Source organism: Glossina fuscipes, unplaced genomic scaffold (assembly GCF_014805625.2).
Source record: "Glossina fuscipes isolate IAEA_lab_2018 unplaced genomic scaffold, Yale_Gfus_2 2, whole genome shotgun sequence".
NCBI lineage: Eukaryota > Metazoa > Arthropoda > Insecta > Diptera > Glossinidae > Glossina > Glossina fuscipes.
Window position 1 is genome coordinate 31308514 of NW_023998416.1, and position 14430 is coordinate 31322943.

The window sequence follows — 14430 nt, forward strand, 5'->3', positions numbered from 1 at the left end:
CAATCGTATATACATTCATAATATATACAAATATGCATATATATGAGCTGCATCAAACACATGAATCGAACAGTACCGGAAGTTGAGAAATTTAATAGAAATTCAAATCGATTTTTAAACAAAATCAATTCCAATCTCTATATATACGCCTACGTATATGTAACGTGAGAACAACTTACGTAAATTTGCTATGGAAAACCACCGTGTGTACGTACACGCATTGTAAAGCCACATTACCATACGCAATAGCCAAACACTTGAACACAATACATTCACATACACATTCGCATACTAATGTCCAATAATAATAATAATTATAACCGCAATGTGTTATGTGTTTGGTTAAGAGTATAGCATAGATAAGATTACTTGACTAACTGGCAGCATTTGCTCATAATATTGAATCTTTTCGATGTGTGCATATGTGTGTGTATATATAAATATATATAATGCTTGCCTAATTATACTCCTTGGACATTTGCATGATTTCATTTTAATTAATTCTATCTTCAAATTATAATATTCTCTCATACTAACAAACATGCGATGTTAATGTTCATGAACATATGTAAACACACATATGTTAACATGTCTATGCATGCAATTACATGTTAATTTATAAGAACACACACAAAAAAAACAAAAACATACTTAAACACTAATGCTTGCGTTTAAATTGAGAATAAAATTTCCAAATTTCTGCTTAAACCAAACTCGTGCAAAAAAAATTTCGTTATGTCCTTTAGAATATTTTACGTTTAATTTTTCATTTAATTTTACAATGTCATCAAAACCATCGAATGCTGACCAAATTTAAACATTCATGCACAAAGATTTATTATAATTATTATTATTATTATTGTACCCTATAGAGATTAAGGTATAGCGCGGACGTATATAACATACAGAGGGGCTTAAGATGGAGCCACCTTTCATTATACCGATCGATCCATAATCATCTTCTGAACGTTTCTATCCATCTGATGTCTGCTTATGTAATTTTGTGTTCAGCCTACAGGTCGCAAATTTTCAAAACTTTTCGACGAAACCCTCTGTACAATAGGGTTTTGACATCCTAAGTTATTCCAACATTTCATCGTTAAAATTGGTTCATCATAGTAAATTGACAAGGGCATCAACTTTAGCGAATTTGGACCACGTGGATCTATTTGTTGGACACCATCGTTTATTAGGATTCTCAGGAAACGTAAACAACCCTTATATGCCAAAAAGGTTTAATTCTCAGTTATGGCGAAAATTTGTTCATGAGCTTTAACATAAAACTCAAGTGGACCAAATTTGAATTACATGGGCCTACATCTTGCATTCCTCTCCATATAAGATTTCTCATGAACAGTAAGCAAAAGGTTAAATTAAAAATTGATGCACAGTATAAATTAAGCGAAAAAATTAACGGAAGAGAATTTGGATCACATAGATCTACTTTTTAGAGCCCAACATATATAAGAGTTGTCACTAAAAGGAAGCCTGTGTATGTAGAGAAAGTCTTATCATATTAGGTTTTTATGGTGGAAACTGAAAATAATAAATTTATAATAATAAAATTTGTAGGAAGTAAATTAAGTTTACAATATTTGGATCAAGTCATATCATATTTGGGGCATCCTCCAATATGCGGGCTTAGAAAAAATTATGGCATTGCGTAAAAAAAATGTGTAGTTTTTGATGTGTTATTACCAAAGCGAGCGAATAGTTATAGTAGGCGAAAATGATGTAGGGTATCTAAAGATCGGACTTGCCCGACAATAATGTTTTTATTTGTTATTATTAATAAATTCACTCAATGCCGTAAAATGTGCTTCTTCTTTATGGAAATCATTCGTTTATGAGTTTGTTTTTCCTTTTTTCTTTTTTTTTTATGCAAAGCTAATTAATTTCGCAATTATACTTAATTTTAATAAACACTTTTAAACAAATTCCTCTGACAGCTAAATATGATTTACGTATTGGTCGGCTGTCATTCAGTGCATTGTAATATAAGTGTTGCGGTTATTTTGTCATTAAAAAGGAATATTGAACTTCCTTCAATATAAATGTCATTTGCATTAAGAATTATATAAAATTTATGAAATTCATTTATAAAATGAATGTGCATCAAGGAGCTTGTGTCCGCATGTTCAAATAAAAAAATATAATCGTCATCGTCGGAGATGATGGTGTGTTAAGCTTTTCTAATGTTACTGCTCGATATCTCTTCTTATCGTTCTCAAAAGTATCATTTCGCCCAATAATTAATGGAAACGGAAGGACATCAGATGCACCAATAAGTCACTAAAGATTTTCTTAAGGCATGACCTATAAGTTGTTCAACTAATATGTAGATAAGACTAAGCTTTTCCAAGGTTCAAATAGATGGAGTTCTCTGTACAAATCGTGGGAATCGTTACCTTTGCGGCTTGAAATTGATTCATCTTTTATTATACCGATCTAAGCTTGTCTGTCCGTCTGTCCGTCTTGTTTTCTTGCGTTCAACCTACAGGCCGCAATTTTATACAATTTGGCACACGCTCACGTGTTCTGACCAAGGGACGGGCGATGGGCACGATGTAGCCCAAGTTTAGTTCGATAGTTTATTTATATTTTGATCCTTTTAGAAATCTAAAAATCCTTCTGGTACTTGCAATGATTGCGTGTGCGTTGCTCGTCTTTTTCCCTTTAAGGTTACCTAAGTCCTTTATTTCACTGTGAAAGGATATCATTCAGTAATTGTCTGATGAAAGTTTCTAACTGTAATGTCAATTTCGAACTTTATGAAAGTACTTAAATATATCGTCGGTTGACAGATATAACTCATTAATTACGTTTTCATAATGAGGTTTCAATTATCATTTTGCTGTAAAACTCGATGTCATTAATTACCGATACTGTTTCGTAGACAATCACCAAATATAAATGTCCGCACATACTAAAGCAAATTTTGTAGTCTGGAATGCAATTATCTTCAGAGAAAATACAGAAAAAGTACTTAGTGCATTTTTCCTCCACGAGTTCTAAACAGCGGAAGTAAGGTAATGGACATTTCAATCAGCTATCAATTACTTTTATTAATTAGAAAAATAAATACTTTCATCTTCCTCTGCTGCCGTAGCATCATTATGTGACTCTGGTAGGCGGTCTGAGCCGATTGTATAATGATAATATAAAAATTAAAATTCATATTAGAAAGCAAAAAATGTTCACGCATTTTACGAGGGCTAATGAGAATATTCCAAGTAAGTATTAATGGCTCAATGCTAATGTTCGATTGAGAATTTGTTGCTGTATATATGTACCCCATGAAGCCACTGAAAGCCTCCTCTTTTAACGAAAACTTTCGATAATTCTTATGGCAGATGAGGCATTGATAATCATCTAAAGGAGTTGGGTTTATTAAATAGGCCTAACGACTCTTCTCTCAATTCAACAAGCCAACAACAACAATTGTAATGTGGAGTGATAGGAATTTAAGAAAAAAAAATATTGGGAAACTCTTTGCAAATAATCATTGGATGAATGCTATCAACTTTGAATTCAAATTATATTTAATTAATTATAATAATTAAATATAACAACCTTTATATAAGAGGATTGAAAGTGAAAAATACATTATATTTATTGTAAATTATTTTTAAAAGCATTGAATATTAATGCAACACATGTATATATATATGTACAACCTTGTAAAGTGATACATATCATCATGGCACTTAGTCCGGGTTAATAATGTAATTTTCGAGTCTTTTTGTGATATGAGAGATGATCTCGAATATTACGGATTTGTATGAAGGATTTTAAGTAAAGCAATTCTAGTATGATTTTTATTTATTTTTTTTTTTTTTTGATAAATTGAAAGTTATACGTTCATGTTGTTACACCCTATGGGCAAATAATGTTCAAAAGAAAAAAAAAAAAAAGAACAGATAGAGAAAACTAAATAAGTAAATACAATTTCTCATAACACCGTTATTCAAACTACAAACCGTCGTATATGACTTAAAATGTGATAATAAAAAAAGCAAGAAGAATGTAAAGGTAAAGGAAAAAGCGGTGAAAATTCACATGCATATGAGCAACAATTTTACCGTTGTGTTCCCGCTTCTTTTTTTTTTTTTTTTTGCTTAGCTAATGTATTAAAAATGGTAACCATATGAACAAACAAAAACAGCAATGACATATATGCCACAGAACACACACATGACACATCTACACACGTAGATATGCATGCATTTTAACACGCTTTCTCGCTACAGGATGTCTGTACGTTATGTTTATTCAATGGAAGCATTTAAGAAAATTGAGTTTACAATTGTACACATAACTGACTCGCATAGAGCAACGAAAAACTTTTCCTACCTATCAAGGTTTTCCATTCCGCATACCCATCTTCGTACATACATCAGGTTTACTGAGGCAAATGCCTAAAACTATTAGAATGCGAATAGGAACGATAACCGATTATTTTTTTGCGAAAAAGTAAATTCTTTTTCAATTTTTAGTCTCTTTTTTTTTTTTCGTTTGCAAAACTGTGCAGTCACATATAATGCCAAACAGCAACCTGTATTCTCAATAAGTCGGTTCTCTCATCCTTTGTAGTGCACGGTTACGGCGCCGTATTAAGCTACTATCTCGAAAAGATGGCGTATCATTAGCTTTTCGCAAATATAAGCCAAAAATTTGGGGGCCAGGGATATGCAATTCTGGGGAATAAAGGTGTGATTGATAGTTTTCTCCGCCTCTTAAAAAAAATTCTAGTTTTTTTAAGCAATGTAAGGGCTCAAAATCTCTCACTATTTTCTCTTTAATATGACTCACTCCATAAATGCCCCATGTAAGTGTACGGCACGGTAACGATCGAGTAACGAGTAGCCTCGGCCTAATGGATGTGTGCCCAAAAGATAAGAACGATGGTGCTTTTGCGGATTGCTCCCACTCGCAGCTAAAACTACGACCAAGAATGGTAAGAAACTGCACATGGACTCGAAACCGCGAATACTGGCTTGCCTACTCAGCTAGGCCACAGCACTTAAGTCACTGCAGTTACAAAGTGTGTTACCTTTAATGCAATCTGTATAAGTAGCAAATCTGGGAATCGTTCCTTAGGAAACCGGTGATTAGTAATGTGAATTACTTTGCCTTGGATTAAGTTGTTGCCTATCCGCAAAAGCAAGCTTCTGCCTGTTCCCTACTTCTAATTTTACTGTGGACATGTCCACTGGTATAAATAATAATAAAATAAGTACAAGAAAACAGTACACAAGAACGCCTGGACGATAGGACAAGATCGTGACAGCTTACAATATGGCGAAGGTGTCGACAGAAGGCAGGATGTGCTGAATTGAATTTAGCTTCAATGAACAAACAATTTGTAGTGAATTTTCACCCCCACGAATAATTTTCACTTCGGGATGGTAGTCCTAAATTATCAAGGAAACCGGATGTTGGCTTAGAAGACCATCACGATAACAGGAATCCAGGAATCGTATAGGAATCCGAAGTATACAGTAGCCTCTCGACGCTTACTTCTAAGAAATAGTGGGTCAGTGCCCCTTCAAAACCAAACATGCTGGAGTCCGGCAAAGGAGTCAGCAGCCTTAATCTGCGATTATTTTTTATCCGCCTGGGTGGCCGAGTAGGCAAGAGTCTCGACTAGCAACTCAGTGGTCGTGGGTTCGAATCTCAAATGCGGTAGAGTTTTTAATAAAGGCCGATAGCCTTAGATGCTATTGCTTTCAAGAGTTTAGTCTTAGAATTTATTTCTATGGCGAAATTAATAATAATAATAATAATAATAATCTGCGATTAACTTTGAGTCATCAGAGTAATTAGTTGTAAGATTTTCTTTGTTTTCTTATATCCTAAGGCATAGGTAATCTTGAAGTCATTTTTTAAATGCCTACTATAGTGAGATTACAATATTTTCAGGCCATTTTGCCAAATTTCCAAAACCTCTTCATTACTGGTTTCGAAAAACACACCTGGATCTGGTTAAAGGAGCAACTTTGGACGGATCTTCTTTGCCCATAACTGAAAGCTAATAGTTGTAAGGAATGGAAAGACTTTCGCCCACCCTATCACCACTACGGGAGAGTAAGCCTGGCTTGATTTCAAGCTGCTATTATACAACTTGGGCGTCATTTGATAAATATGTGCATTTAACAAGCAACTATAAAGTGTAGATATTGCAAATTTAATTTATGCAAAAATATTTGTGTTAATAATGGCTTTTAGTTGTGTAAAAGCATTCAATACGAACTAGATATCAATCATAGCAAAAATTTTGTATAGAAATAATGCGTTTCAAAACCGTCACTGATTATCATTTGCTGGAAAAATATGCAAGCGTAGCTGCCAATCAATGGATTGCTGAAAGCAATCCATCAATCTTAATTCGACTGCGTGCTTAGGCACTTTTCGATTTCAAGCAGCAACCTCGTCGAAAATTATTTATAAAATTTCTCTCTTATTTTCGGCACTAAAAGGAGCGGGCTTTACGACGTCATACAAGTGGCTACAACAATGCTACAACATTATCATTAAAAGTAATGAAAAAAGTTATCGATGATTATTCTTTTTACGAAAATGGCTCAGTTTTATGTAATCGGCTATGTACTTCGAGTTATTTAAATAAGAAACTTCCAAAGAAAAAAAGCACTTGAAGAATGATTTACTTACTGCAAGTGTATCCAGCGATAGGGAAAGTTTAGTTTTTTTTTTGGTTTTTTTTTTTCAATAAGTTCAAGTACAAGTTTGTCAAATGTCGATGTAGATTCAAACAAGCTTGTAAGTGAAACGTTGATATAAAAATACTTTTCTTATTAATCTTCTTCTTAGCCAAATTCTCCAAAAAAAACACAAAGTGATACAGTAAGTTTTTTTGGAATGTCAGAATGCGGGCAAATTATTTTTATATCCATCCATTTGTTGTCATCACACACATAGAGAAACACCAAACGTTTCCACATTTTTTCATTCGCTTAAAGAAAATAAAACTATTTTAAATACCATCAATAGAGTAAGCAAAAACAAAGACCTCCCTCCTTCTATCAATTTGAAATGTATTCGTTTTCTTAATCGCCATCAAAGCAGGCAAGTGTACTAAACTGCTCTCCCCGTTTGCAACAGCTAGTAACACTTTTTGGAATTATTAAGAAATGTGTATGTTTTTGATCAGAGAAGAACCTGGTTCTGCAATATAGTCCATATCTATCCATCGCTTAGTCAGATTACTCGGTGCTATTATTTCGAATATTAAAAGTAAAATATTTTTCGTCATTTTCGCAAAATAAGTTTTTTTTTTCTTTAAAAAAATAAAACGGTAGAAATTTATTCATCTGCATGACAAGTAGTTTTTTTTCCCTTTGCCTAATTCTGCAGTCGAGTGAATGGGTCTGCCCAAAATTTCAAGAATTTTCGAGAAATGTGTGTATTAAACCTGCTCGGATACAAGACATAGTTGCAATGGACAGACAGACAAAGGACAGACATAGTTAAAATCCTTTCCCTTATCAAAAGATATATGCTTAAGAATGTCTCTGCTGTTACAAACGAAAAGAAAGTTCTAGTGTGCTACCCTCACACTCGTTTCCTACGATAGTGGATATAAAAATCAATATTTCAAAATTTTAACAAAATCTATGTATAATGATTTTCAACAGAATGAAAGTTTATTTATTTTATTTTTAATATTTTTCTCAACTTACCTTGTGTTCTATTGTGCTCAATAAAAATTCCTCATCAAAATATGTTTAAGTATAGAAACAACGGTAATGCATGTACTACGCGCTCTTACTGATATGATTGATGCGAATGAAATGAAAAAAAAAAGTAAAAAAAATAAATAATACTTTTCCGTACAATCGGCTTAAAAAGTTGAAGAGCGCGAAGGTCATGAAGTCACTTCTCTGATTTATTTGATCCTTTGACTACGTGTAGCACTAATAGTCTTTATAGAATTTTAAATTTTTCTTTTTGACTGAATTAATCGTTTTCATTACATTGATTTATAAATGAACTGGTATTGGAAATAAAAATAAAACAAACCGAAAGAGTGCAAAACAGCACACGCACCTTCCGATATAGATTAAGGCAAACAAATACCGTCGCAGTTTTAATTTTTTTTTTTAACCATTTAGCTACAACTAGTTAAACAGATTATATTAAAAAAAATAAAGACGAGAGTATGCAAATGGGAATACAATGTGTTTCCCTTTTTATACAAACGCACACACCATAGGAGACCCTCTTCTCAACATCAGGAGCCAATTTCTTCTTTTTTTTTTTTTTTAATTTTCTCTTAGAAGCTACATATGAATTCGGTTTTTGCGATCGTTCCGATAAACAAATCAAACAATGGAAGAATTTATCTTGAATCGGGGCGGTTAACAATAAATTGTGTAGTATAAAAAAACTAAAATCGTGTTAACTGAACTCTTGGTCAAGACATGTGAAATAACTTCGGATAGGCGAAAACTCATTCTCAATAATATTGGTCACTAAACTGCGTCTTTATCTACGTCTGATGCAGTTCGAATAACGAAAATTGTCTGTTTATCATGTGGCTTCCTTTGCTCTCATACTGACTAAGTAGCTTTCTCGAATTGTCCTCCTCCACGTTAAGGATGCATGCTTTCCATAAGTGCAAGTTTTACACTGCCCGGCTGTCCGTTCGTCCGTGTGCCTGCCCTCCTTCGATGGAATACTCTAGGCTCCAAAAATTAAGATAATACTACTAAAAGCACATAGTGGCAACAGATCAGTTTTGAAAATAAATGTAATCTGCCCACTCAGTCACTGCTTAAGAGATATAGCCTTTAAACCAAATCTAGAATGCTAAAGAGTGTTGCGAGAATGTTGCGTTGGAAAAATATACAAAACGGTTGCAGGCTGCGCGAAAAGAAGTTCAATCTAACCCAATTCTTATACTCTACAACCTAATAACCTTGTAAGGCATAAGTCTTAAAGTTCGCCTGTTCGTCCGTACACTTAACTAATTGTGTGTTTATCCGAGCCGAAGTAGTAAGCCTAGCAAATAAGTTATGTATGTTAAAACTAAGATTGGCCTCCCCCGACTATACACCTATAAGACAAGAAGTAAATCAATTGGCACGCCCATCATTTCAAAATAATTGGAACAAAGCCGTCTTACATCGAATATAGTATTTCCGCGCAATTCAAGAGATCAGGTTATTAGTATTCGATATTGTATCATTTTAGTTGCCTTTGTTCTAACGAATTAATACACGTTGATGAAGTTTGAAAAGACCAACAGTATATAGAGTATGTGTTATGCATTTTTTTTTTTCGATTATTTACATTATATAAATATTGCACACAAATAATTAGTTTCGAATTTTTATTTTGCATATTTAAGCTCGTTTCAACAGCACTTTACAAAACAATACAAAATCCATTCGAATGGAAAACATTTTTACAATGCTTTTTATAAAGCCGTTAACATACGTAAAAAATTCTGCTGCCGCGCTAATAAATTTGCCTCACATAAGTTATAAGACTCGTTATTTAAAATGTTTTTTTCAAACTATGAACCATTGACTATCTGCTGTTTTTCAATGGTAGCAACAATAGCATCATTGTTGTTTCAAATTTCTATTCAAATAAGCACAGAAGAGGATCAAATATGTAATCCCCACACACCCACACACACACACACACACACACACACACACACATAATAGCACCGTTGTTTATATCATAATGAAATTATCACTGGGTGCGCGTATGCTTGTGCTCGGTTAGTTACTCGCGTATTTACTAAACTTGAAGCTTTTCGCTAAAATCTTCTCTTCATATATTTTTCCCATTTTTTAATCACTGCTTTCAATATTATTTGTTATTATTGTTGGATTTATTTAACTTTTTTCACGCTATAATGGATATATTCGTTTTGTCGTGCACGGATGTGTCTGCTGCAAGGGCCTTGTTCTTGGAGCTCTGACGGTTACAGAAATTGATATCGAAAACAAAAGCTTGCCGCATATAGCATTCGTTCTTGTTTATAAATCCGATTCGAATGCAAATTTAATTTGCACGCAAGTAATTGCCCACACACACACACACACACACACACACACACACCACAATATGTATATTAGACACTTACAATAATCACCCAAAAAAAAAGGTAGCTCAACTCACAACCCATACAAGCCGGACCGTGTGCAGATAAGCCATCTAATAAGTCTCACTAAAGGGTAATTACAATTCCAATCGATCTATTGACCCGACAACTAATAAAAACAACAAAAAAAAATGCAAAATTCTCACATTCTTATCTTAAGCGATATGTGTACAACAATTGCCTTCAAGCGTACATAGTGTTTTGTTTTTTGAACACATAATGAGTGCGCATATGTTGTCTTATTAAAAATTTATGTTAATTAAAATTGTTTGGTTTATGAATATGACTTTTCGCTTTTTATATTTTTATTATTAATTATCCATCAATGTCAATACTTACTCGATAGTTGGTTTAGCCTTTTTTTTTTCCTTCTCTTTAACATACAGATGTGTTCATAAATTGTTATGGGCATAAGCAATGAATGCATGAACGCTCTTGTAAGTAGGCGTACTTACGCGAATTAAACTTTATTTTTAATCATACAAATGTAAAGGTGAGTTCTAAACTGCTTAGTCGACTGACTTTCAGTTGGTTCTCGAAAGCGCACCGCAACGTCTAATACTAAAAATACTCCTTGCCTTTAATAAACGTACGCGTCTATTTTGAGAGGTTCAATGATTTCTAATGATTTCTTGTTTAACTGCGTCGCCTTCCAACAGCACAGAAGTGAATGCGGAAAGTTGATACTTCATTACATGAATAATTTACCACATGACGTAGATGAAATATGTTTAAAAATAGTGGCATAACTAAATGATCCTAGGTTCGTATAACTGACTGAACCAACCAACTTCGAGAGAATAAACAAGCGAAAATACTAGAGCGGGACACGGCCCACCATCAAATATCCCACACCCTTCTGTAGTTATTCATGTAACGAGTTTTCAAAATAAATTACTACGGAAACAAGTGCTCCGATATGAGCTATTTTGAACCGTCTCAGTCCTTGAGCTAAAATATACAATCAAAATATTTGCGATTTGTAAGATGAATGCAAGAAAATAAGACGAGCAGACAGACAGACAAACAAGCTTAGCTCGATTCAGAAAAAGATGTTGAATAACAGGTGCGCCTACCTTCTTCCTTCTTCCGGGTGTGGCATATGCCCGCACAAACTAAATACATCCTTGTGCCACAAGGACGCAGAGAAGAAAAAAACCACGAATTAAACTCTACATCGATGTAGGAAATTGGGAGAAATAAAAAACACTCTCTGTAAGTATAAATTTGATATTTGTGCTTTCAAACTTTGAGACGGGACAAGCGAACAGCTTAACAACTAGGCATGATCAGAATCACACACTGATTGCTTACTCGCTTTATTAAGGTTAGGTAATACATCTCTTAAAAGGACATAGTAGAGTAGTATCGTAGAAGTATAATATGCTAAAGCGTCTTTTATTACGAGCGGCATTTGTAATCTCCAGTTTCAAATATACTTTCTTCAGCGATTCACCACTCGTCAGCTCAATTGCGGGTGACGTTATCATCGTTTGTTGACCAGATAATTGACTCGCTATCGTCGCTTCTCCATTCAGACCGTCGCGGACCTGTAATTTAACAGCCAAGAATTTTTTTTCGTTGGTTCTATACCGAAGCCCATGACCATGCTGAAAAGCTACAAACTTTTACAATATGTAGACGCGAACATTCGCCGAACTAGTGTAGACAGAACAAAACTAATGCTGGACAGAGTGCTTAACACCAGTTGGGCCACTGTGTTCGAAGCCGTGCTAGACATATAAACGTGCCAGCGAACGCTTGGAAATGTATAGACTAACGTATGTAAAAACTGATCAACTGATGCCTCAATGAAGCGAACAAAGATTGAACGAGCTCAGAGCGCTATGCTAACCCAAAATTGTATTCCTTATTCTGCCCTTGCATTCTTTGCTGAATGTAATGAAACGGAAAGATTGAGCAGTAGCTACCACTTTGAATGCAATATAATATGGGCTAATATAAGTTTCTTAAATTTCAGTCTCCCGAATTTATTCAGAGTTTCCGAAAACTAATCTGTAACGTATAATTATCGAAACGGGTCTATGGCTTAATAATCAAAACATCTATGTTAGTCTTGAGGGGAATCTTTCCAATCCACACCTCAATCTACATAACAAATTTCAAGAAACATAAACATTGGTCAGTCGACCTTTCTTCCACGTTGTTGAGAATATCTCTTGTACGCAGCGAAAGAATTGGTACTGCCTTAAAAAAGTAAATCGCAACTTATCAGGATTTTTTATCGGTGTAGTTCAAATTTTCCCTCTATCTTCCTCTCACCAAGACTAACTAGAACCGCTTGAAAATCTTATTTCTCAGTTTTTCCATAAAACTCTTCATATTTACTTTAATTTATATAAAAGTAAATGCTTAGATTCTTTACTACCATTATTTGAAATATGACAGAATCTTGAATAAAGACATCTTATTGAAATTAGTTGCACATGTCGTGACGATTTCTAAAGTGACGACTGAATTGCTGACTGCAAATTTATTCTATTATATATTATATGGTACGTGTGCGGCTTTTATGAGCTCCATTAAAATGAACGAATCAAATAAAATTTGAATATGAATAAAATGCCCGAAAAAAACAAAGGAGAAAGAGAGCAACAGTAGCAAAAACAAATATCCATACAAAGCACATGCAACAAATGAAATTTTCAGCAAATAAAACACCTACACTTATTTTGTAATATATAAGTATGGCTGTGTGCTTGCTTGTATGCGGAGTCTTACGTTTTACTGACCTGTGCAGAATACAGAAATTAAACACACATATGCACTAACATACGTTCACATGCCTTTCGTATATATGGTAAACATTTTTTTCGCTGCAAGGTTTTGTTCAAAACTTTGCAGGGAAAAAAGGACTTTGATAACCGAAAAGCAATAAACACGAGCAACAACAATTTATGTGTGTTATGTGTTTACAGAGAGAGAGAATAAGCAGGCTAATAAGAGAGAAACAATGTTAATCAAAGGAATACTGAAATGAGAACAAGTTCGAGTAAAAAAAAAAAGAAAAGGAAAAGCAAACAATGCTCTGTGCATAGTAATAACAGATAATAGTTGCTTGCGGGATTAATATACGCATTATTTGAAATGCCTTTTAAAATAAAAATAAAAATTAATACAGAATACTTCAGTAAATTATTCTTTAGCTTTAAAAATGTTTTATTAAATGAAAATCCGCTTGACTGGCCGAGGACTATCTCAGCTAACAAGTCAATGGTCGTAGGTTCAAATCTCAAGTGCGGTAGTGTTTTCAATCCAACCGTTAGCCTTAGAAGCTAGTGCTTTTAGACTTTAGTCTTAGAATGAATTCTAATTGTCTGACTCGAATAGTTTTAACAATAACAATAAATAAATAATGCTTTATAAAATTTTAATTATTGTATGAGCGACTGAGAGAAATCTTTGTTCACAAATGGTTTTTAGCCATAATTTCAAAAATTTTATTTGCATATTTCCTTTAAGACTTCAGTAACAATTCATCTCTCTTGTCAATCTGAGAGTTCATCTCATCTTTCTGTCATTTAAAACTTTTCTGCAGGTTTTTTTAAAAGGATTGCTTTTACTTTTCCTCTTTTTTTTTTTTTTTTTGGTGGTGGATTCATTTAGAGACTACACACAGACTTGAAATTTTTCTCATTTTCACCTTTGACTTTTCATTCAGCAAATAGTTGTACACACAAATTGAACATTTTCGTTATTTACCGTTTTATTAATTTTCATTAAACATTAATTGAATTTTTAAAAACAAAAAAAAAAAATTTTTTTCGTTTTGAATATTTAACGACTTTTCGTAATGGAATTATTATTATATTTTAAATTAATATTATATACATTTTCCTTTAATTTCTATCACTTTGCTTATTGCACTAATCCGCTTTCATACAGATGTGATAAACTCCTCTTTATTTATTTTTTTTTTAATTTTTTTATTTTTTATTTTTTTAATTAACTGTAACCTCCAACACCTTGCGACGTGTGCCCGTGTAAATTCAAATTGTACTAAAAAAGATATGAATGCAGCAAACAGCATAAAATTATTCATTTCACGCACATTCCATGTTAAATTTAACATGAGAACATAGATATTTTTTCAAATTGCTCGCAAAAACTGTTAAATTTAACCTGAAAACATGAACTCTCTGAGAGAGCATTTCGTCACTTTTAATGTTCTCTCAATATCTCAATTGTTTGGTAAAAAGCTACAAACAAAGCATTTTTGTAATTCAAATAAATTTTGATTGGCAAAATGCAAGTAAGCAAGTAAGCTTAGC

General features: G+C 33.4%; 1 protein-coding gene across 4 annotated transcripts in view; it reads right to left on the reverse strand.

Moving 5' to 3' along the window:
- LOC119634253 overlaps positions 1-14110 on the reverse strand; it is a 70655-nt gene extending 56545 nt beyond the window's left edge. Inside the window, exons 1-2 of one of the 4 annotated variants that reach the window (XM_038028326.1) lie at positions 13803-14110; positions 7701-7788 (exon numbers count right to left, since the gene is read on the reverse strand). The gene's annotated coding sequence lies outside the window, so the exon portion shown is untranslated. Of the gene's footprint in view, positions 1-7700; positions 9999-13802 lie in introns of those variants that run through there. The other 3 variants (XM_038028327.1, XM_038028325.1, XM_038028324.1) reach the window with 3 other exon arrangements.
- Positions 14111-14430: the final 320 nt, after the last annotated feature.